At 48.4% G+C, this 23,933-nt stretch overlaps 1 long non-coding RNA gene across 1 annotated transcript in view; it reads left to right on the forward strand.

Annotated features, from left to right (window-relative positions):
- Nucleotides 1–23,933, forward strand: part of LOC123791893 (uncharacterized) — a 184,758-nt gene that overhangs the window by 64,822 nt on the left and 96,003 nt on the right. The window contains exon 4 of the long non-coding RNA XR_006779547.2: nucleotides 11,567–11,836. This is a non-coding gene — a long non-coding RNA (uncharacterized LOC123791893). The remainder of the gene's footprint in view (nucleotides 1–11,566; nucleotides 11,837–23,933) is intronic.

Here is a 23,933-nt window from a genome sequence, read left to right on the forward strand (position 1 = left end):
TCCATGGAACATGTGAAGGTGGCTGGATGTGATGGCTGGAGCGTAACGGGGGGTTCTTATTTAGAAATATCAATTTGGAAATCACATGCGTGTAAATGAGAATTGATACTATGGCTGTAAGTGAAATCTACATGGGATGGTTAAAGAAGCAAAAGGCAGAACCCGGGGAGACAAATGTAAGAAGTAGAAGAAAGAAGGGAGACATAAAGTAGACTGGGGAGAAACACCCATGCAGGCAGGGGCCAGGAGGAAGGTATCACGCCGTCAGCGGCCAGTAACACTAAAGATGAGGAAGAGGAACTAAAAGAGAGGGGAGAGATCCATAGTGTCAGGTCCCAGGGTGTTCGAGAAAGATAAGGACTTGGCTCCCATAGTGGATGTGAGAGTATGGGATTTGTGGGTGGCTTTAGCAAGTGGAAGAGGTAATTTGAGGGAAGAATCCAAGTAGAGAGGAAAAGGTTGAAAATAACAGATACAGAAAGGGAAAATTAGCAAGAAAGAACCTAAAAGAAATGGGAAGATATGAGATTCAAAGCAGGGGCAGAAGGTTTGGCCCTGGACAGGAAGAGGGAGTCTTTTTCTATGAAACATGACGGCAGAAGGGAGGGCAGCATGACAGAGGCTGGGCAGCTGTTCCCCAAACCATTTTCCTCCCTTCCTCATATGCATCTGGAGAGTCTCACTCTCCTTTACCAGGAAGTGCAGGCGTATGATGGAGTGCCAGCCATTGAACTGTGAGTGGAAATCCTGTGTGCTGCTTATTAAAATTCTCATGCACACCCCTCCAGACTCTCTTCTCTGATTGAGGGAGGTAATGACCTCTAGGGAGACTTTGGAAACCACATGGGGAGACAACAGCACCTCCTTGAGTCTCAGTGTCTGAAGGACTGTGACGAGCAGCATTCCCCATGCTCCCAACCCCTTTCTCCCCAACATGGAACCACCTTGGACTATTACTGCGGTCAGATAGAATGTTCTCTTGTGGGAGTCACTACACCATTGTAAGGTGTTGCATGTCACAAAGGGTATATCCCTAAGGTGTCCCAGAAGAGGAAGGAATTTTAAAAAGGAGCTGAGGGAGGGCCTTTTTGAGGGATGGCAGAAACAGATGATAAGGAGACAGCTGTGTAAAGACCAGGGAAGAGAATTCCAGGCGAGGGGAAGAGCAAACGCAGAGTCTGTTGGGGGAAGCCACTCTGTGTGTCCTGGAATTGTCAGAAGTCCAGCGTGACTGGACCATAGCGTGTGCGTGCAGGGGTGGGGGGGGAGGGAGTGACGAGCTCCCTGAGCTCCCCATCCTTGCCTCAAGGATTCAGGTGGATCCTTCCAAATAGCCACTTGTTTCATGGCACCTTCTGCCAGGCTCGCCCTGGGAAGAGGCAGAGCCCAGGCCTTCTGGCTGTGACAGGCCCCCTCCAGATGCTTTGCTGGACACCTACCCCAGCTACCCCAGCTGAGGGGGGCACTTCTGTCGTCTTTCCCCCGAGGTCCGCCCCACACCAAAGCACGCGCTGTCAGGCCCTTGCCACCCGACCTGCCGAGTCAGCGGCTCTCCCCCACGCAGTGCTGTAGGCCAGGACATTTTCGATAAAACTCCACTGAGAACTTAACGCGTGCCGTGGCAATTCTCGTTGTCCATCTCTGAGCATATCTGCTCACCGTTGCTGTGGTGATTCCTCCGTGTGGAGCACGGGGCTTCGGTTGCTTTAATGATGCCTTTTGCATGAACGCAGCCCTGGCTGACAGCTATAAACCCCCCTTGCTTTAGTGGAAATGTAATCTTTAATGCAGCTACTAACTGGTGGGTTTTTAGTTTAACCTCCTGTGTTCTCCAAGAAAAAAAAAAAAAAAGAAAGAAAATTCTACCCCGAGGGAATATGAAGTTGAAGTCTGACTAAACTCAAATGATGTTAAATCCTCCTCCTTGAGTGTGCTTCCCAGCACAGAGTCCACACAAGTGGGGGCCCAGAACACGCCGAATTCCTCCTCCTCCTTGAATGACTGGAAGGGGGGGCTAGGCCCCTGAGCTGGATCCTGGAGGATCACAGGGTTTGACAGAACCAACAGATTTTGAGACAGGAAGTGCTACGTTCTCTTGTGTTGGAAGACATCGCCCACTGCACGATTATCTCTCCATGCAGGTGTCACTATCGAGATCAGCCAATGTCACCCTTGGGCTTGCAGGGGTGAGAATCGCAACTTTCTTTCTGTAGAGGTTGGAAAAGAAACTTGGCCCGTTTCCGAGGTAGCCTGTGGCCTGCTGATCTCTGCTCGCGGCCTGTAGGCCCACCCAGGGGCCCTTTCACCGGCTTTCCATGGGCTTCAGAGTCCCCTGGGGCCCAAGCAAATGGGCAGATTCCAGAGGGCCACCCCTAGAGCTCTGATGTGGAATTTCTGTGGCAGGGCCCCAAGCTTTGCAGTTGAAGATGTCTCTCTGCAGGTGCACGAGCTCGGCGCTAAGAGTGAACAGCCTATGGTGTTGGTGACAGACAGCAGCATGCTGACATAGAGACACCGGCCGTGGGCACGGCGCTCTGGGTGCCAAATGTGCTAAGCAATAGTCATTTCTTCAGCCGCTACTAGGTGCCAGTCCCCGTGCTCCATGGTGCCAAGGCAGAAAGGAGTAAGAAACAGCTCTTGCCGCCTGAAATGCCTAGGCCAGTGTGTATGGGCAAGGAGACACACACAGACCTGCTACAAAATATGAAGACTGAGGGTGCCCTGACGTGTGTAGCATGAACCCAGTTGGAAGAGTCAGGAGTAAAAATATTCATTGCCATTTATTGAGCACTTACTAGGGGCTGGGCTTTGTCTTATTTAAATTAACTCAATTCGTCCCAGCAACCATATAAGGCTGGTAAGGAAAGAGGTCTAGGCTGTTAAGTAGTTTGCACAAGGTTGTCCAGTTAATAAATAGCGGAGCCAGAGGGTAGTGGCCAAAGTCCTTGTTTTGAAGAGCTATATGAGAAAGTCTGGAGAGAAGAGGCCTCTTATTTGCTGAGTACCTACTGTGTGGGGGGGCTCACTAAATGGAATATTCATGACATTTCTGAGGGTGGCCGGAGCTCTGTGAGGAGGAACACCACAAGCACGCACAGGCAAGACACGCTTGTCTGGATGCCACCTTACATCTTGTAGTCAGAGCGTGAATGGACGCAGGTTGCTGGGATGTTGGCTCCCTTAGCCTTGTTGGTGGCTGGGCAGGGTCTTGTCACTTCCAGCTATGGCTCCCAGTCAGTTTACCCCAGTGTACTCACAATAGGGGGTGCAGACTGCCTTGGTTTCTATTTCCTTGCCCCATAAGGCAACTGATGCCGTGTAAACGGTAGATCTTTCAGCCTGAGCTGATTGGGGATTACAATTTGCACTTCCATCCTCTGACCACTTTGGATGCCAGCTAGCTGCCTCTCTGTCCCCCAGTCTTTGGATCAACTCAGGCAGGTTGATAGGTGGGTGTTGGGAGAAAGCACCCATCTGCTGAAACAGGAGTGAGAGCCCTTTAGTCCCTCACGGTCCATTTGCCGTCCCACTGACTCAGTGTGCACACATTTTATCCGTTGGGGTTTCGGTTGAAGACTCCCTTCTTCACTTCCTCTCCTAAAAACGGTCACATCTTTTGTTCCAAGAAGCAGGGCTGCTCCAGCGTTAGTCACGTATCATGGGTGGTTCCTGGCACCTCGACTTGAAGATGAGCTGCCATCTTTGGTGATGTCAGCGACAGGTCCTTAATCGATGTGCAGCATCTGTATGCTTCTTTAGAAGTTACTATTTGGGGCCATTTATATTTTAAAAACCACTTTCTTTTACTTGGTTCATCAAAAACAGGAAGCCAAAGGTATGAATACTCTTCCTGTGAATCAACAGAGAAGGCTTCCTCATCTGCACTCATGAACCTACAGCCTGGGGCTGCTAGATTTGCTCCTGGAAGAACGGAAAGTGGCAAGCGGGACCCTGGGGTACGAAGCAAGCAGGAATGGGATGTGGGACAGCTGTGCCCATTGACCTGACAAGCTAAGCCTGGAAGACACTAAAGAGAGAGTCACGCACCGTGAGCTTGAGTGGCAGGGGGCAGAAGCAGGGCAGGGACAGGCAGCTTCATTCCAGGGTTGTTATAAATAAGGTGACAGGCGAGTGCTGACTAGCAGCTGATGTACTTTAGTAGCAGTCAGACTGGAATGACAGTCCTGGGCCTTCTGGGAGCTAGTGAGAAGTGGGGGTGGAGGTGTGCTGGGTGTTAGAAGACAGGGCTCATGTCAGCACCTTATGCTGGACCAAATACACACGCGTGCGCACACACGCACACATACACACACGCGCGCGCGCACACACACACACACACACACACACAGTTGTCGCTCAGACTCCTCCAGCCTCACTGATTCAAGCCCAGCCCTGAGTCACAGGTCACTAATTTGTGACTAGTGATACAGATTTCAGTATTAACCAGTGAGTCACAAGTATCAAGGACTAGGAGCTGGTACGGTTTCAAGTCATCCCATGATGTCACTGGCATTGAAAGAGCCCTTTCTCGGCTGTTAAGGTGGCTGCTTGCCAGAGAGGAGCCATTTGGCACCCTCCTGTCCAGACAGGCTGGTTGGTGTGCCTTCGGTGGTGTCCACCTGCCTGCTTCTTCCCAGGGAAGAGGTAGGCTGAGTGAGATCATGCGCAGAGAATGTTCGAAGATCTGGAAACAAAGGGCTCTCTATATGCAGGAGCTATTCTGCCACTACCCCCTGTCCAAAATAAATAGCTTCTTCTGCCGCTATGGACGGGTGCTGAGAAAGCAGGAGAGCAACTGTGCCCGGACTTGTCTCATCGCTCTCCCCTCCACCAGCTTCCACCTGGAACCTGTGCTCGCACCAGGCTCTGAGCTCCCCCGTGAGCTTCTCTTTTGTCCCTGTTTCCCTGCTGGACTGAATTTCTGCAGAACTAAGGCTTCGGTCGCAGTTCCCCTCAGCATCACCAGCTCTGAGGCTCTGAGTCTGCTCTCTGGGGAATGGGGGAGGGCGGGAGGCCAGTCCTTCTCTGCTGCTGCCATTTGTGTCCATGGGCCTTATCCATCTCGTCATTCCTTCATCTCGATTGTCCTGAGTGCCTCTTATGTGCCTTGCGCTGTCGGATGAGCTGAGGATACAGAGATGGAAGTGTACGATCTGTGGCCGGGAGTTGCTTCAAGGCCAGTTGGGGGAAATGGCAATAATCTAATCAGTCTGGGCAGCAGCACAGGTGAGCAAATAGTAAATGTGATTAGAACTGGGATGTCATACCCTAGGAGACACATAGGTAGGTAGCTTGTTACATTTGTTGCCGGATCTCATGATTACATTGGATCTCAATCTCCCTTTCTGTAACCTTGAGCCATTTATCCAGGTTTCTCCCTCTGGAGCCACACAGAACAGATTGTACTGCTCCTTCATAATGCTGGACCCTGGATATACAAGCTTTTCTTCCGAGGCTAATGGTCTCATGCCATTGGGTCTAGAACTATCCCGTTTTAATTGCTCTCTTCCGGATATATTCTCATTTCTTTTCTTTTCTTTTTAAAGATTTTATTTATTTATTTATTTATTTGACAGAGAGCGAGAGAGCACAAATGGGGAGAGAGGGAGAGGGAGAGGGAGAGGGACAAGCGGGCTCCCTGCAGCAGGGAGCCCGACGCAGGGCTCTAACCTAGGACCCTGAGATCATGACCTGAGCAGATTCCTAACTGACCTAACGCCCCTATATTCTAGTTTCTTAATGTCTTTATTGAGATCGGAAAGTGAGAACCCAGTACAATATTCTGGGTTTAGCTGGACAGAAAGACAAATAAATGAGGAACAATGAATATAATAAAATGAAAAGGAGCCTGACAGTGGCAGTGTGTGTGTGTGTGTGTGTGTGTGTGTGTGTGTGTGTGTTTAATGCATAAGTAGAGAAAAAGAATATATTTTTATTTTTACAGAATGCAAAATCAGTTCGAAGACTTCTCAGTATACCATAATTGATTTTGACCATCTTCGATGATAACTTATAGTTTCTTTCTCTGGTATGTTTATGCTAAAGTCCAATTCAGAGAGTTCGATGAAAATATCTGACCTACTTCTCTGGGCTGGTACCAGGGCCATCAGCCCTTCAAGTCCATCTTGACCTTTATTTGACCTTCCACCCTCAGCCGTGGCCTCAGTACCCTGGGTGACCCTCCATTTCTAAGTAACGTTCTAATTTAGTCATACACATGGCTTTCTCTCCGTGTCAAAGCAAGCCACAACCAAACCCTGCTTTCACGGGGACAACCCTGGAGAAGGCCGGCACGAACAACTACGGGGCGATCCCTTGGCTCACGGTCTCTGTGAATAGTGCCCAACCTGAAGTGTGCAAACCTGTGCGACCCTGCATTGCACCTGCACATGGATGGCCTGTGGCGTCTGCCTCTAAAGTACAACCTAAGAACCCTGGTTCTCGTCTGTCCTGGAAGCACCTGTCAGTGTGTCAGCATCTACCTGTCATGGGTATAGTAGATGAGTACCTGCCATCTATTCCAACTGTGTCTCTCCCAGAATCCCTTGAAGTTAGGGTTGTGGATGCAAAGCAGAGTTTCCCAAGTAGATGCACTCGTGCAAGATATGGAAAGGGGAAATTTGACAAAAGGTCAGATTTCTGCAGCTTTGGCTACTGTTTCTGGCCACCAGGGTCTTAAAGATACCTGTTTTTCTGTAGCAAAATTCTATCCTATGGTCACCCTCCGCCTGTGAGTAGAAAGGCGATTGTAGCAGCATGCTGATAGTTTCCAGATCCCACAGCTCTGTTCTAGAACTCAGCTGTTCCTGTGGCAGTCTGCCACCTCGCCACCTTCTGTTTGGGGTGGAGAAGGCAGCTCCCCTTGGGGGCCAAGTTGGCTGTGTAGTCCAGGGAGTCGTTCCTGGAGGTCCAACCTGCAGCCTATCCCTCCAGCCCTTCCATCGATGTCACAAGCATAGAAGTCCCTGTATTAAACCCCCTTTTCTTTAAAATAGCTAGAGTACTTTCTGTTTCCTAAAACCGAGCCTTGACGGGTACATTTATCAAAGGCAGTGTCTGAAAGATAATTTCAACTCTTTTACCTTAATGAAAAAGTGAAAAGTGTCTTGCGAGGTTGCTCTCTTTAGAGTCTTAAACTAGAACTTGAGTTTTCTTCCTGTGTCTGTTGTACCTGTGACCTTGAACAATCACTTAACTCTCAAGTCCTTTTCCTTATCTATCAAATTTTTTAGGCAAATAATACCTGCTTTGCATATGTGAGCCTAAGTGGGAAGAATGAATGTGAAAATGGGGTATCAAATGTCCTGCCACACATTTTGTTCAGATCCCCTATGGCTATTTTCAAACTAGATGCCCCGAGACCCCAGAGGGAGAGTTGACATGTATGCAATAATTTCTACATGAATAAGTGGAAAGTTGGTGAAATCAGGGACCTCTCAACATCAGACAGCTATCAAGATGGACAGCAGTATCATGTAGCATGTGCACCCAGTGGTTTTCGAAAAAAAGTCCTATGGAAAAAGAAGACGGTTTATAAAGTCAAATAATACCTTGTCGACGGCCTACTGTTGGTCCCCTTTCTGCTGTCTCTGGAAGATCTGCTTCGTGCAAGGCTTTCTGCTAGGCATTGGGCCTTATGCTAGATGTTAAAATAAGTACATTAAGGAAAATTTTACTGTATTTAAATTCTATATCAGTTCGCCCGACCAAATATAAAGAGAGCTGCAGAGATAAAAAGCAGTTACTTACTTCCCATGCCCGACAAAGCCTGCTTGCGACGTGTAACAGAGCCCTGCACAGTGCGCTGTCATTCACTCCCCTGGGCAGATGGTTTCTCCTTGCCACACCCGTGCCTGCCCTCATCTGCTGCGCCTTCTCGTGGGAATCCCTGCCCCTCTCTGCCGACCTGAGCCTCAGCACCTTCAGGAACCTGCTCAAAGGCCACCTCCTCTGAGAAGGCTTTCCTGATTGTCAAAGTCTAAATGAATCCCTCTCTACTGTCCTACTGATTCACATAGGTTACTTCTCATATGCATCATGTTTGTCTGTTACGAATTTCGGTGTTATTTTGTTATTTTTTTTAGTTATTTAGGTATACAGGCATAAAATAGTTACGTATTTTAGTTGACTATTTTAGCTAATGGAAGCTGGTGCAGCATCCCGTTGGTTGGGAATAAAGCTTGCTGAACTCAATCCTGAACGGATCTGACCTACGTTTCCCTGTCACGAGTAGTTGAAAGAAGAGAACCATAGAATGGATTCTGCTGGGGCCTCAGTTGGAACCAGTGCTCCCTGTTGCCATCTTTCCGATTATGTCCTGTCCTTTTCCGAGCTTCACCTGCCTACCCTTGCCGCACGAGGAAGTGTGCACCCATCTTAGCTGAAGCAGATCATATGCTGTAGTATATGGCAAAGGATAGTAGGACCACAGGGACTCATGTCACCTTTTTGGCTCTAAGTTTAATTTTTTACAGGGCCAGGTACATGAAATGTCAAGGAGGAAAAAGTGTAAAATTTATTTAAATCCCAATTAGATTGAATAAGTGAAGTGCATATTCTGTGTATTACAGTGTATCTGTGAGCAGTTGTCCTGTGTACCTTATTGAATTACTGTTTTAGGGGAATCTTCTCAAATTCAAGAAGAGGGTGAGAAGAACAAGAAGACAGGAAAAAGAGACATTTAAGAAAGTGTAGAAGGGGGACGCCTGGGTGATTCAGTCAGTTGAGCTTCTGCCTTAGGCTTGGGTCATGATCTCAGGGTCCTGGGATTGGGCCCATGTCAGGCTCTGCTCAGCGGGGAGTCTGCTTTGCCCTCTCCCCCTCCCCCTGCTCATGCTTGTGATCTCTCTGGAATAAATAGATAAAATCTTAAAAAGAAAAAAAGTGCAGAAGGTTTGCAAACACTTGCCTGGAGAAGTGAAATCTGAAAAGTCATTTGAAAAAAATTTGTGCTCTTAATGAAAATGCCACACATGCATGTGTATAGAGTTGCAAAGCATCGCATTTTTGACATTTAGTCTCTCATTAGATCTTCACAGTAACTCTGTGTAGCAGATAGGGCACGAGTTTGCACATGAAGCAATGGATTGAGTCCAACGATGTGCCTCTTTGACCTTTTCGTACATACCAAATTTCACTGTAAGTGAGTTAGAGAAATACGCCTATCTGAAAAATTTTAGCTGCCATTTTGTTTTAAGATATCAGACTACACCACTAATGAGCTTAATTCCCTTTAGTAGCTTACTAGTTAGGGTCAGAGTCAGCTAATGTTATCCTGGAGCAGACAGAAAAACAAGATGTTTTTCTTTGAAATGAGGGCTTTGCTCATGTGGGTTACAATGTTGTCATGGTCTTGTTTATGAAGATCAAAGTCTGTACAAAGTGAAAGATGCTAAACATTTGATCCCAGGCATCTGTCTTCGTCTCTTTCTTGTAGTATATATCCACATGAAATAAACACAGAGCTGAAAGAACGTGGGGTGCAGATCTGAGATGCTCTGGCTTGGTCATAGGTGGGTGGGGATGAAGCCCCATCTAATTTCACCTCTCTGTCCAGTTGATGTGATGCCAACTAGGAATCAACCAGAACATGCCATCTGAGGAAAGAAATGAGAAGACAACTCTCTGGTTTTAAACAGAGACATGAAAAATAGTAAAGTATTTAAAATGCAGAAGTTTTTCAAGTTAGATATTCATTTACTTAGCTAACGTGTATGACTGCTGTACACTGGGGACACAGGGATAGAGACGGCATGGTTTTCATCCTTGCACAGCTCACCAGCTAGTGGGGAAGGTGAACATGCAAGCAAAAATAATTCAGTAAGAATGTCTACAAGACCGTGGGGTGGGAGCAACCACATTTTTGAGGAGATGGGGAAGGTTTCCTGGAGGAGGTGATACTGGAGAGTTAAGAAGCTAGTTTCAGTCAGTGAAGAGAGGGACAATTATTCCAGGCACAGGAAAGCAAAAGCACAGGGACGTAAAAGGTAGGGATGATTTGCCGAAATGGTCAGTGATTCATAAAACATGCAAAAATCCAAATTAAGATGGAGATTACACGTGAAAATAAAGAGAATTTCTAAAAGATTTTCATACTCAGAAGGTTACCACTCTGGAGAGCACAGCTCCAGAGCGATGTCCCTCAAACTTTAATGTGCCTAGAATTTGAATAGGGATGGCACTAAAATACGGATTCCGATTAAGTAGATTTGAGGTGGTGCCTGAAGTTCTGTATTTCTTTCTTTTTTTAAAGGATTTTACTTATTTATTTGTCAGAGAGAGAAAAGAGAGAGAGCAAGCGCAAGCAGGGGGCAGAGAGAGAAGCAGGTCTCCCACTGAGCAAGGAGCCTGACACGGGACTTGATCCCACGAGCCTGGGATTTAGCTGGACAGATGCTTAATCCACTGAGCCACCCAGGCATCCCAAGGTTCTGTATTTCTAATGTGCTTCCAAGTGAATGCTGATGCTGCTGGTCTGTAGATCACTCTGGGGATATGAACAACAAGTGGGAGGAGGGCGATAAGGGTGATAAGCCTAGCACTCGGTTTGAGGCTTGGGGTGTGTATGTGCCCGTGTGCCTGTGTCTCCCGTGGGCTAGAGTGGGTGCTGTTCAGCAATGAGCAGCAACCAACACTTTTACACAAAGTGGTGACAAGATCCAATCTGTGTCTAGTGATAAAGTAAAGAATGGCTGGGAGTGGATGGGACAGGGCACAAGGAGGGGCAGTAATCTAGGGACTGTTTTTGGGGAGCCTGAACATTCTCAGTAACAGCAGCGATAGAGAGGATGGGGTGGATTCAAGAGATACTTGAGTTAGGAGTTAGGACAGACGGCATGATGATGGACTGGGTTGAGGGTGGGAGGCAGAGGCAGAAGGAGGAAAGAATGACTCTTCAGAATCGGTTATGGAAGAGTGGGGTTTGGTGCTCTCATGATGGGGTATATATATAATGCAGAAAGAGGAAGTGGTCAGGTTTGGGATGAAAAGGAGTGCATCGGTCATCCAAGCAAAGCCGCTTAGAAGGCAGTTATGATTCAGAAGCAAGGCTCAGGAGAGCAGGATACCGTCCTGAAATGTACGTACGGGTGAAGCAGAGACATGAACGGAGGGTTAAATAAGGGGTGGCCCAGGGGGCAGGGGGAGAACATCCGTATCGCAGCAAGTGGAAACCAAGTGCTTCCAGAAATAGGTCTCATCAATGTCAAACACTGCAGAATGCTCACAGAAGGATGAGGTCCATTGAGCATTTAAGTGTTCAAGACGACTCTAGTGAAGGTAGTTCCAGAAGCGTTATGGATGCAGGGCCATAGATTACTAAGGGAAGGAGAGTGTGGTAGGCAGGATAACGGCCTCCCAAAGATGTCCCTGCATGAATCCTTGGCACCTGGGAATGTGCTGTCTGACATGGTGAAGAGCCTGTGCCGTTGTGACTGAAGTATGGACCTTCGGTTGGGGAGATGTTCCAGATGGGCCCAATCTAATCACACAAGTTCTTATAAGTAAGAGAGGAGGCCGGATCGTGGCTCCGAAAGATATGGCGTGACCACTCAATCCACTATTGCAGGCTCTGAAGTTGGAGGAAGGGGGCCATGAGTCAAGGAATAGAGTGACCTTTAGAAGCTGGACGCCTTTCTCAGTTTACGGCCGTGAAGAAAATGGGGACCTTGGTCCTACAACTGACCTGAATGAGTAGGAAATGGATTCTCTTCTACAGCCCCCGGCAAGGAATGAACCGACACCTTGACTTTTGTCTGCTGAGATCTGTACCAGATTTCTGACCTAGAAAACCGTCTGCATTTTGACACTGCGTGATTTTCGCTGTTCACTGAATGAGGTAAGTAACATCACTGTATTTACTGCAGGGATTATAATACATCTCTCCTTACTTTTAAACTTTCTTAATTTATAAATAGACTTTATATTTCAGAGTATTCTCAGGTTCTACAGCCAAACTGAGTAGAGGTACAAAGATTTCCCCTGTATCTCCTCCCCCACTATCAGCATCCCACGCCAGAATAGTTCATTGGCTACAGTCGTTGACCCTATCTTGGTATCTCATTTTCACCCAAAGTCTATTGTTTACTTTGGTCTGATATGTTACTCTTGATCTAATATATTTTTAACCTGAAAACAGAGAGATCCCTCCCGCAGCCTTTTGGTACATTGATTTCCCCGCTGTGGTCACTCCGTAGCCCAGCGCAGCCCACACCGTGACTTGCCGGGAATGTGCGTGTGCAGTCAAAGACACCTTTCGTCTTTCCTGCTCTGTCTCCTTCCTTGGCTCCCACTCAGCAGTCTGGCTATTACAATAAGTGCTTAATGTGTGCTCTAGCATTGTTGTGGTATCATTTAGACGATAGCACGCTGGGCCGACACAAGTCAGAGGCGGCGAACGCATTAAGGGCTCATCGTTATCAGCTTGCTAGGGATTCGGGCGATGTAATGGTGGTAAACCTCAGACACTCCACTGAGACACAACCCTATTTGTACCCTTTCCTCATCCTGTCTCGTTCCGTCGTGTTCTGTCCCTTACGAATGCTGTCTCACTATGTCGTTTGAAGCCAGTGTGTAGCCTGGCTGCTTTTCCAGTCTTGCCTCCCCCCCAGGGAACACAGAAGTATCAACTGGCAAAGACATGGTTATTGCCTTTCAAATGAGAAAGGGTTTGGGGCACTGTCATCATGGCCATAGGCATTTTTAACCATCTTTTTTTTTTTAATAATTTATACATTTCAATGTGATTTCACATTTCTGCATATATTTCAGTTGTTCCAATTATATGCCTTTGGTTTTAAAGAAAGTTGCTAGAAGCAAGGTGTACATGTATTTAATATAGATTAAGTACATCCGAAATGGAGCTTCTAATACCACACCATCGGTTCCTTATTAACAGTGGTAAAGGTCTATCAGTCTAAGGCAGTTCTTCTTTTATTTTTCCTGTATCCATCCATATTTTTCTTTCCCATCTGTCTTATGGGACTGTTATTACTAAGCATTTCTCTATGGTTATCATTCAGTTCAATTACTAGAGACACAGAGTGCTGGGCACTGGGATGATTGTAACTATAGCAGTGATACTTCTTATAAGAAGCATTAGGCCAGTTCTCTCAACAGGTGCTGTAGGGGTAGAGCAGGGAGGTACCCACAGACACCTGTATGGTTGCATAGGGCACACACATGCTTGCCTCCCCCACAGAATGACACAGAAGCTCAGCCTATATAGCTTTAGCCCCGGAAGAATCCCCTTTATCCCAAAGGGGTACAATTCTGAGAAAATGGTGGAGGAGAAAATCACATTCTATGAGCTGCTTACCCATCCAGTTAGTCTGTGTTGGTGTGTATCCTTTTTTTTTTTTTTTTTTTTTTTTAGCTGTCCTGGGTCTCCTTATTCTAGGCAGTGGCTGGCCTATGATGAGCCTTTCTTATCATATACATCTGGTGGTACAGGTACTGAACAATACTGGTAAATTCACAATGAATTGTTTGCCTGGGTTTCTCCAGATCTTCATCCACCGACAAAGTAGTCTTCTTACCAGACACTGACACACCAGCCCTTATTTCTACGCAACTTCACAGAGTTCTCTGATGGATTTCTGCTGTTGGAGGCCTGGAAGAAATGATGTGTGCCTGGATTCAGCAGCTAGCATTTATCAACTACAGTGAAACAGGAATTTTACCAGGCAATAAAAATACTCCGTTGAGTGAGACACTGTTTCTATGCTCAACTATTCCATTTGTACAGTGCCTAGTTCCATACGACCAGTTACTGATTTGGATAAATACACTAATGTAAATCGTTCCTTCATCATCTACAACGCTGTGTCAGTAATGCAAAAGCTATGCAGATGTATATGAAAACTTAAATATTTACACTCATTGGAATAATTTTTCTATTGGTAACTTTAATGGAATTACTGTAGAACGTCACCATAAGGGAAGGAAGGAGTACGTGGGAGCACATTCAGGTTGTCTGTCTACGTCTGAGCAGTCGTAGACACTTTGGTAGTGATAACTGGCGATGCAGAAGAAAGGAGGCACATTGCAGAGGGAGGGCATTGGGAGACGTCTAGCATGGTTTTGAGGTTCAAGTTCAGTGGAGTAGATTGTTCCAGAGCTGGCTTTGGGAGTCTGTGGGTGAATCCTGAGAAAGCTGGGAGGTTCAGGCCGGGGTACAATTCCAGGAGAGACGGTTGGCCTTCCTTGTGTTTGGCTTCACTCTAGGCAGGGCAGTGATGACTGGTTTCATTTAGCTTGTGCCCCCAAAGTACCTCCAAAAATGGGGTAGCCATTTTTTGGTAACCAATTTAGCTTTCCAGAAGCTGATATCCCTGCGGGCTGTGGCTGGTTGATGGCCTTTAGCCTCAGGGCAGCCCCTCCTGCTCTCACGCCCTCTGCGCAGCATTCTTCCGCGGGAACCCTTCCCCTGCTCTCATCCTGTGCACACAGAACCCTGTGGCCACGGAGATCCCAAACTGCTTGCTCCTGGGTCTGAGGCTCTCTTGGCTCTGAAAGCTTCCTGGGTTTGCTGACATCACCCTCGTGTGGAGGAGGATTGGCCCGGCTGCTGCAAACATACATGTAACTGAATGAATTCTATTAAGAAAAAGGAAAAGAACAACAACACGAACTCAGCCAGACACACCTTCAATGGCCATTGTTCCAGCCCCGGAATGCGTGGTTCTGCGCCACGGGCAGGAAAGGAAGAGGTGACCCCGGGAGGCATTTCCTAAGTACAGATTAGAAAGAGCCTGGTGAGACTGGAATCGGTCAAAAGGAAATGAAAACACAGTGCTCTCCCTCCACACAGGGTGACTCTGAGGGAGTTGAGCTGAGGAAAAGATGTCATGCCAGGAGCCTCACCGCGAGGAATTTCCAAACAATACAAAACACTGTTATCACCACGTAAGCGGCCAGGGGCTCCCTCGAATTTCAGGGTTCTCCTCCTTCTCCCCACACGGAGAAGGCCAGACACATTCACTCTTCAGCATTGTTTCCATATCCTCTTTCAGTGCTCTCTTCTAGGGCCGAACATTCCTCAGTCTGGAAAACTCTCCTCATGTCTACCCCGAATCCTTCATGCTGCAGCGCAAGTTCCTGTCTCCTCCTCCCTTCTGCGGGGTGACGGGCGAGAACCCTGCTGCCGTCCCTCCTTCAGAGTCCTTCAGGCGCTCGATGCCTGACCAACGAATTTGCTCTTCCCTTGCCCGTTCACAGCCTCTTTGCCAAGCAGTACACCCCGCAGAGTCCTGTCGAATCTTTAACGCTCAGGGACACGAGCTCTAGTCACCAAACAAAGCAGAGGGGGAGAAACAGGTGCCCCGGTTCTGGCCCGTCCAGGAAAGCCCTTGGCCCCTGGACTCTCAGTTTGCAAACAGAACGCAGCCCACTGGTTAAAGAGTATCTTGTTTTCCTTTTCTGGAACCCATTGTGTGTTGCATCAAAGACAATGTGTTCGTACAGCTGCAGTTGTTGACGTACCAAACTTCCCAGGCAGGTCCCCGGGAGTGTTCAGAAAGAGGGGTCGGACGACCCGACGAGAAGAGGAGGAGGCTTGTCTCGCGGGTGTCGGGGTGCGTCCGGGTGTGTCTGGGTGGGAGTGTAGAGGCACAGCCGAGCACTGGGGGCCGGCGATGCCCTTCTTCCCAGCTTGAAGTACTTGCTGCCCCTTTCTCTCAGTCTCCGGAGGCTGTCCCCACCGCGACACTCACACACTGAGGAACTGAATAATTGTTGGCACGGTCTGGGGGACAGAAAGCCAGATTGGGCGGGGAGAGCATTCCATTATTATAACACAATGCCATAATAGGATATAAAATTCTTTTCATATTAATTCTTATACAATAGGAATCTTAAAACTTGACTTTTGCACTGAAAAGGGAGGTAAAAGGCAGCCCTTGGTTGTGTTTTTGCGACGGAAGTTATCTTATTCATCTTGGCGACTCCCATGTGGGTCTTAGCTGCCAGGCTCTGTTTTAGAAAATGCCAGGCTTCTGTGGAGGAGAGTGAGGTCCACTCACACTACCCAGCTCAGATCCTTCTTCTAGGGGGCCTTCCTTCCCTGTGTGGCTCTGAGCCTGGCTGCCGGTGCTGCTCTTGGGAAACTGGCCCGGCTGGAAGGCCCTGCTCCTTCTACTTGCCCATGACCAGAGGGCCTTGGAGTGGGGAGCCAAGGCATGCCCAGGCCTCCTCAGAGGACTCGGGCTTGCAGTGCCGGCAACGTTGGTGGTGCACACATTTTTTTTTTTTTTAAAGATTTTATTTATTTATTCGACAGAGATAGAGACAGCCAGTGAGAGAGGGAGCACAAGCAGGGGGAGTGGGAGAGGAAGAAGCAGGCTCATAGCGGAGGAGCCTGATATGGGGCTCGATCCCATAACGCCGGGATCACGCCCTGAGCCGAAGGCAGACGCTTAACCGCTGTGCCACCCAGGCACCCCTGGTGGTGCACACGTTGGTCTCTGAGCGAAGCGTTCACCTCTAACACCCCACCCACCCACCCCCGAGGACTTGGCATGACACTTACCCAGGGCTGGCAAGGACAGGGTGTCCTCCTTCCTGTGCCACTCTCCCTGGGCCTAGCGGAGCCCTGTGCGTACCTTGTCAATGTTGTTGACAGGCTGACTCACGGAGCGGGCACGGTTGTTGGAACCCAGAAACCCGGATGCTATTTCTAGCTTGGCTCTGGTCCCCAGCTTTGGTTTCCTACCATGGAGTTCGGGTGGAGAAGTCGTTGGGCTCTCAGCAAGGCGGTCGATTTGGGGCGGATACCAGGAGATGTGGGACTTTTTCTTCCCTTTGACCTGGACCATCCCAAGGACACTCTCTATTCAAGAAACCTCTGTGAACTTCATCGAGTTTTAATACGTTTCTGAGAGTAATTTAAATTCTCACCCTTAATTCACTGTTGCATGTATTTGTTGAGCATACATTTATTTAGAATACTTAATGAGAACCTTCATAAAAATCTCCATAAACCTTAGGTGCCAATAAGCAGCGTTCTCCAAACCTGGAAACTCCCCATGAGATGGATTCTTTTTCGAGCACCTTGCAAGGCTGGGGCTGCTTGGGCAGTATTTCAGACTCTCTTAATAATACCTTGTGGGGAAATTATGACACATTTTCTTATTTCCTATTAGGCTTATACTTGTTCTTTGGATGAAAGGGACTCCACATGTAAATTTGATGATTATTCTCTGAATTTCTCCTATGCAAGTGGAGCACCAGAATCTCCTGGGCTGTTTGTACAGGATTCAGGCTGGAATTTTAATGGCAAATATCAACCCCAAAGCAATAAAACCCATGAAAAATTAACATTGCTAAAGAGGACCACAGACCCCCAAGGGTTACAACCCTGAGGGTCACCAGTAAGTGACCACGATTTAATGAAGTGGTGCTCCCACTGATTAGGAAGAAATGGGCCTGGCATCTTCCACAGCATAAATAGCCTGTCGCTGAGCGTGCCAAGCAAATGCTTTCAGAGGCTGAATTTTCTCCCCAGCTCCAGTGAGCTGGCAGTGGACAGCAGAGGACATTCCACTGAAATCGGGCCATCGGCGCTGAAGACAAAGGCAGCTGATTCAAGTGCACCAAATTGGAGTTTCTCTAATCAAATATATTAAATTCACCATCATTCTTGATTGTTTTAATGGGAAGAAAGGGCAGCTGTGCCCTTCATTTTCTAAGCATTTTATTTAGTGCCGTGGGGAGGGGAAGGGGAGGAGGGAAGGCAGGATGGGAAGGGAAGAGAAATAGAGATGGCTAGGAAAGCTACGGGAAGCTAATGTCTTTTGTCTTAAAAGTAAAATGATTTTGCATGCTGTTCAGATCCACACTGAGAGTTCCCAGAGCCGTCACTCATGGACAAAACCCCAAGATAACCAGCTTATAAAACCAGTTTACACAGGAGTGGAGAAGCCGCCAACGAACAGGCCGGGGGGTTTGGAATACTCGGGCAAAGAGAGACACGGGTGGCTAGTGTTAGACAGATTTGCTTCACTGGTTCCATGAAAGCCTGCTCAATTGAGCATTTCCCCCCCTGCATATTTGTGCTTTGTACAAAAGGATTTAAATTTCAAGACACTTGGGAGAACATATCTCCCCTCTTTTGTAACCTTCCTGGCTGAGGGCGGAATTCACAAAAGGCCTTTTTCACCATTGAGCGATGGGATTCAGAATTCCAGTTAAGAAACTGATGGCCCAACCTATTTTTTTTCCTAAAACAGTTTAACAGAAAGTCCAAGCATGATGCTTCCTGCCCAGAGTGCAGCGCGACATACAGTGTCTTGGTATGCACCTCCAGCTTCAAAGGGGAGCTGGGCGCATGACGTCACTTCCTCTGTCTGCAGAGTTGATAACAGGATGAACCTGAGCGAGATACGAACCAGACGTTCCACTGTGTAATTAATTATTTTACCCCATTGTAAGGCCGGGTCCTTAGGTAGACATTGTTTTTGCACTTGGCGTTGCGCACACACCAATGTGCTTCGCAAAGGAAACAAAGGTCTAGGAATTGCAGCAATGGGCTCGCAGGCTCACACAGGCTAACGTGAGTCATCCGGAGAAAGGGCTTTGGAAGCTGGTGCCTGTTACAGCCTGAAGCCAGCCTGTTTCTGAGCTGGAATGTGAGAGGCAGCTGGCTGTGTCAAAGGGGCAGAGAATAAAGCCACAGTGTAAAATGAAGACACAATTCAGCAAAGAGAAGATGCTGTTAAAATGGTTTCTGCTCCTCCGGCAGCTTCTTTAGGAGGGCCTCCTTTTGGAGACAAATGATTCTCATCCTCTTCTTAGGGAAAAAAAAAAAAAAGGAGGTGGGGGTTCCTTTCAGAAAACTGTTATCGGACTCTTTAAATGTGCGCATTTGAAGGGAATCAAAGAGAATGTGTGATAAGGCAGCGTCTCTGTACTCAGGGGCATTGTATCACGGGACACAATGCGGGCTAAATGGAGCTCTTCGTCCTTCGGGGAAATCTAATAACTCAATCAGTCAGCGCGGGTCTCCTGTCCTACACGGTGGGCGTCCAGCCCCTTGACGGAGGTTCCTTTTTTGACCGCTAGACAGCTGGCCGAGGCCTGCTCGTGAGAGGAAGAAACTGCCCAGTGCATTTGTCCCCAGGCTCCCTCCCTCTCCCACACACAATGCCCTTTTGTCCCTGTGGCTCCCATCCCTCGGGGGCATGGCCTGAGCTGGGTGGAGGCCGTTGCCCAGAGCTTGGCTCCCAGCGTCTTCCCTTGCTGTGCCGGGTGGGCCTCCCGGGCAGGCTTGGAGTCTCATCCAGAGCTGGTGGGCCCTGGAAGGCGTCCGCTCTTCTTAGCCCCCGTCTGGGTGGCGCTGAGGGTAGCTGTCTCTGCCGGCAGTGGGCGAGGGCCTGGGGTTCCGGAGGAGGTCACCGTGGTGCTTCTGAAAGCATAGGGGCCTCGGAGAGAGCTCAGGGCGGGGATTGGAGGGGGGGTGGAGCCATGGAGCTGCAGCTCAGATCCATTGCCAAATTCACCGCGCAAGCCCAAGGCAAGAGAGTCACCTAACCTCCGCTTGGTCTCCTCTTTTGTGAAATCAGAGACTAGAGGAGAGGCTACCCAAGGTCTCTTTCAGGCCCAGTGATGTGTACCTCTCAGTCATAACCAAGGACATGGGATAGGAAACACTGTGGGCTTCTAAGTCAGACGGGCCTCAGTTTGAATCCTGACCTCACCATCATGCGGTTTTGCTCCAGCAATCAGGCTTCTGTTTCGGTTAAATAATTTCTACCAGACAATTACGTAGTGTGAGTTTAATGACTTGAATTACCAGAAAGAGTCCAGTGTGATTGCTGGCACACAGTATGCCCTTCTAAACGTCAGCTTTTCTTGTAACCTATGTGATGGTCACTTGAAAAAAGGACTTAATAAAAATCTGCAGTAGTCCAAGAGTCCTGATTTAAAAAGAAATTATATAGTACTTCCATGTCTTAGGGTAGCAGGTCCTGGACATTCATTTCAGAGACAAGCGAAGCTGGGAAAAAAATAGGATTGGCTGCAAGGTTGTCCGCTTTTTAATTTTGGCCAAGGAAGTTGGTTAAAAAACAGTTCTCATCTACTTTTACCATCATTTCAAAAAATAAAGGCATGATGACCATCTTTACTGGGAAAGGACATTTGTCCTTGTTAAACGGACAGATATGTATCACACGTGTATTTTTATTATACATAAGATGCATATGAATATTGCCCTCCCTTTTCCTTCTGTAATTCACTGTGGATGAGTGACAGTTTGTCCCATTCTGCCGTCAATAGGGGGCTGATTTTGGGAAACCACTGCCTTCAGGAATCAGTTTAGCTTACTTCTGTGCCTTCATGTGTTTGCAGAAACTAACGTCCTCTGTTTTACTTATGTTCCCTTTTTACTTCTCTCTCTCATCTGCCTACCTCTCTGTACACAAACAAATGCATCTCGTTGATGTTGCTGTAGCTTACCCAGTCTACCCTGAAGTTTCCAGAAGTGAGCAAATGCTTTGTAAGTGTCATATATTTCAATTTTGTGTGGCCACTTGAAGTGACCATCCTTAGTAGTGCACCGAGCCCACCTCCAGGGCCGAGGTCCTGTCATTGGCCAGCATTTCAGGGCTGCCTGGCTGTACCCCTCTTCCGGGCAGAGGGCTACGAATACAGAAAGCAAGGGAGGCCTCCAGGCTTTCCCCCGCCCATGGACCCACTTTGCATGGAGTATCTAGGGGGCTTCCGACCCTCTCCTGGTCTCAGTCATAGCTTCTCCTCTGCACTGGCTCACTCCAAGGACACGGGCTTTTGAGCCAGTCCATCGGTTCCTTGCTCCTTTCCCTCCCGGTAGAAAGCAGGAGACCTCTGAGCTCAGCCAAGACTGCTCCCTTAAAGCAGATGCCTGGGCTGCTTTTCATCAGCTGGGAATCTGGGCCATCACCCCCCAGCGTCGAGTCCTGGGCAAGCGCTAATGGAGCAGGAGACGGATGGGAAAACTGGACGGCTGTTTGCCTCCTACTGCTTCGGGTTCTCACACTGTGGCCTCATGTGTTGTGAATTACAGAAATACCAAACACACCCACAATTAAATATAAGCACTGAAATGCTCTTGAATGCCAAGTGTAAGTGACTTTGAAATGCTCTCTTGATTTGTGCTGCTTATACACGGCGTGCTTCCATTAGTGCCGACATACCGAGCTCCGGCTAGCCTGCTCCCTACTAGCTTGCCTTGTTTCTGGTGCTTTCCTTTAACTCTCTGCCACCAGGAACCAAGGTTGTGCTGGGATCACATTTTCCCTGCAAGAGGTGTGAACTTCTTGTGGACATATCTGGTCTTCATGGGAGGTCTCTCCATGGTCAGAAAGGAAGACACAGAAAATCCATTAGGCCCAATATCAAATTTCCTTCTGGGGTAATAGACGGTGGTTCTACTCACTGAGATCCTGGAGCTGAGTGTGGCTGAGTCCAGTGGTCCAGCTGGCTGGCCACACAGATATGGGGCATGATGACACCTCCCTGCTCACCATCTGGGTCCACGTCCTACAATATGCAAATCATAGTAATGTGCGGAGAGCGACGAGGGTCTTTCCTCTGTCCTGCTCCCTTCCGTCCCAGGCCTGCTGCTCAGTGGGGTCTAGTTCCTGCCAATTGTGGGGGAAGAAGCCGGCAAGGAAGTGGGGTGGGGTACTTATTGAGGCCGGGCTTTATCTCTTTGGGCTTGTGAGTCTCTTTTGAAGTGATTTAAACCATCAAGAAAAACGGTGCTTGTTTTTCATTTGGGAGGCTTCATTTCTAACAAGAAGCTGCTTCAGTGTTAAGAGGCTCACTGAGGTTGGTCCTCTCTCCCTTCATGTGGTTTGCAGTTCTCATGTTTTACTTATTTTTGATGTGGTAGCTGCAGCCAATGAAAGCTAGCCCCCCCCACCCTCACCTCTCCCCCAGCCCCAGTTCAAAGTTATAAACCAAGGGTTTTGGGGTTTTGTCTTTAACATTTCCTCTCTTTGACGTCCCCGAGGGGCCAAGAATGTAACTTTCTGTCGCTCCCAGTAGCTTCAACTCTCCTTATGTCCTTTGCTCCTAAATGGGGCAGTGGGGCACAAGGGCACGAGCCAGAGTCAGGGGTGCGCGACCACTTGTCATAGCGGGGGCATTCCTGAACGCAGACCAGGTCCCAGCCATGTGCGAGGGACCGAGGATGCAAAGACCAATCCAGCAGAGACTCTCGTCTTGGGTGCTCCAGCCTGCCTTGGGACAGAGAGAGGGCTCCCACCATGCTCTCTTGAAGGCCACCAGCACCCTTTTACCTGCCAAATCCAAAGGTCCTTTTCCATTCTCATACTTCTTCACCCTTCTCCAGCTCTGGCCCTGTTGATCACCCCTTCTTTAGTCATGACTTATTCAGTGGATACATTTTATGTGGTGATTCATATACCATGGGAAGGTCCACCACGAAGGTTAAAGGCATTTCCAGGGTCATAACGTCTGTGTTCACATCCAGCCCTGACTTCTCTTCTGGGTGCGGCGCAAGTAAGTTACGTAGCCTCTCAGGGGCTCAGTTTCTTCACCTGTTAAATGGGATTAATATTACCGACCTCATAAGGTTTTGCGAAGATGAACTAAGGTAACATTGGAGCCTGTGTTTGGAACAACGCCCGGGCACCACGAAATAGTGGTTACCGTCAGTACGATGATTAGATGCTGTGCTAAGCCCGAGGAATCGAGCTGAGACCCCCACAGGCATGGTTTCTTCCCCCACGGAGCTTGTAGGCCAGTATGGGAGACAGCCCATTAGCAGTAACATAGCAAGTGCCGAGCCGCGCTTCCGACAACCTTGCTACGGCGCTGTCCCCCACATTCTCCAACCCTCCTCGCCCTACCTCTCTCACTGACTCGTCTTTCTTTTCTCTGCCACAGAGCAGGGACTCCACAAGATTCTGAGGTTATTTCTTCCCTGTCCCCTCATACCCGCTCCAGCTTTCCATTCCAGCTGGCAGTGAAGGCTCGAGAGGAGTTGAAGGCTTCAGGCCTGCTTAATCCGAGTCATCCTAGGGGGTCGTGCAGGGCGGTGCTTCGTGTGTGCGCATGGGCGGGCTTCCTTGTTGGCGAGAGATGGCTTCAGATGGCTTCCTCTGCTCTGCAGTCTTCACCTGACTTCTCTGTGACTCCCTTTTAGAGATGATAATACTGTCTACAAGGGATTCGTTGACTGTGTGCTTATATAGACATTCTCAATTCTATAGACACAGTATGCACGCATATGTAAACACATACATATACGCACGCATACATTATGTCTGTGTGTGTGGGTGTATAGACACACACATATAAATATATATGGAAAATCTCGACTCAGTGCCCGGTGCATAGTAAGCGCCCACTGTAGCTCTCAGGAGTAGCTCTAGCGCCCGCTGTTCTTAGGAGCTGGACCGTCCCTGTGGTCTGTGGTTATTAGAGCACACTTTCTGGAATACAGAAAAGCAGCTCTGTCCAGTGTCATGCAGTCTCGTGTCGTCATTAACCTAGAAATATGGCAGAGAAAATTGACAGAGGTCAGTGCGTGTCCTGGAAGGAGTTCAACTGCAGATTTGTGCCCAGGTGCCTCTGACACAAGCCAAACTCTAGAAGATGAATGAACTGAGGACACATAATCTGGATGCTCAGAGAGGAGACAGTTCTTCCAGCAGAGAAGGTATGCTCAAGCTTGGCCACTTGAGCCTAGAGAATCAGAGAAACTGTAGAATGGGAGATGAGGCCGGAGGAAGGACAGCCTTACTGGAAGCCTGCGGAAAGCGTGTGAGCATATGCATGGATGGAGGCAGCCGCGTGGCAGGCCTGCAGTCTAACTTTGGCGACTGGAGCGTGGAAGGCATGGAGGGCCGCATCGGGAAGGCAGCCTGGGGTTGTGGCGGGAGGTATTTAGGCTGGTAAGGGGTGTGCAGCCAGCCGCACTCTGGAGCTAA

The sequence above is a fragment of the Ursus americanus genome, chromosome 10 (genome assembly GCF_024610735.1).
Source record: "Ursus americanus isolate L20-20 chromosome 10, mUrsAme1.1.p, whole genome shotgun sequence".
Classification (NCBI taxonomy): Eukaryota; Metazoa; Chordata; class Mammalia; order Carnivora; family Ursidae; genus Ursus; species Ursus americanus.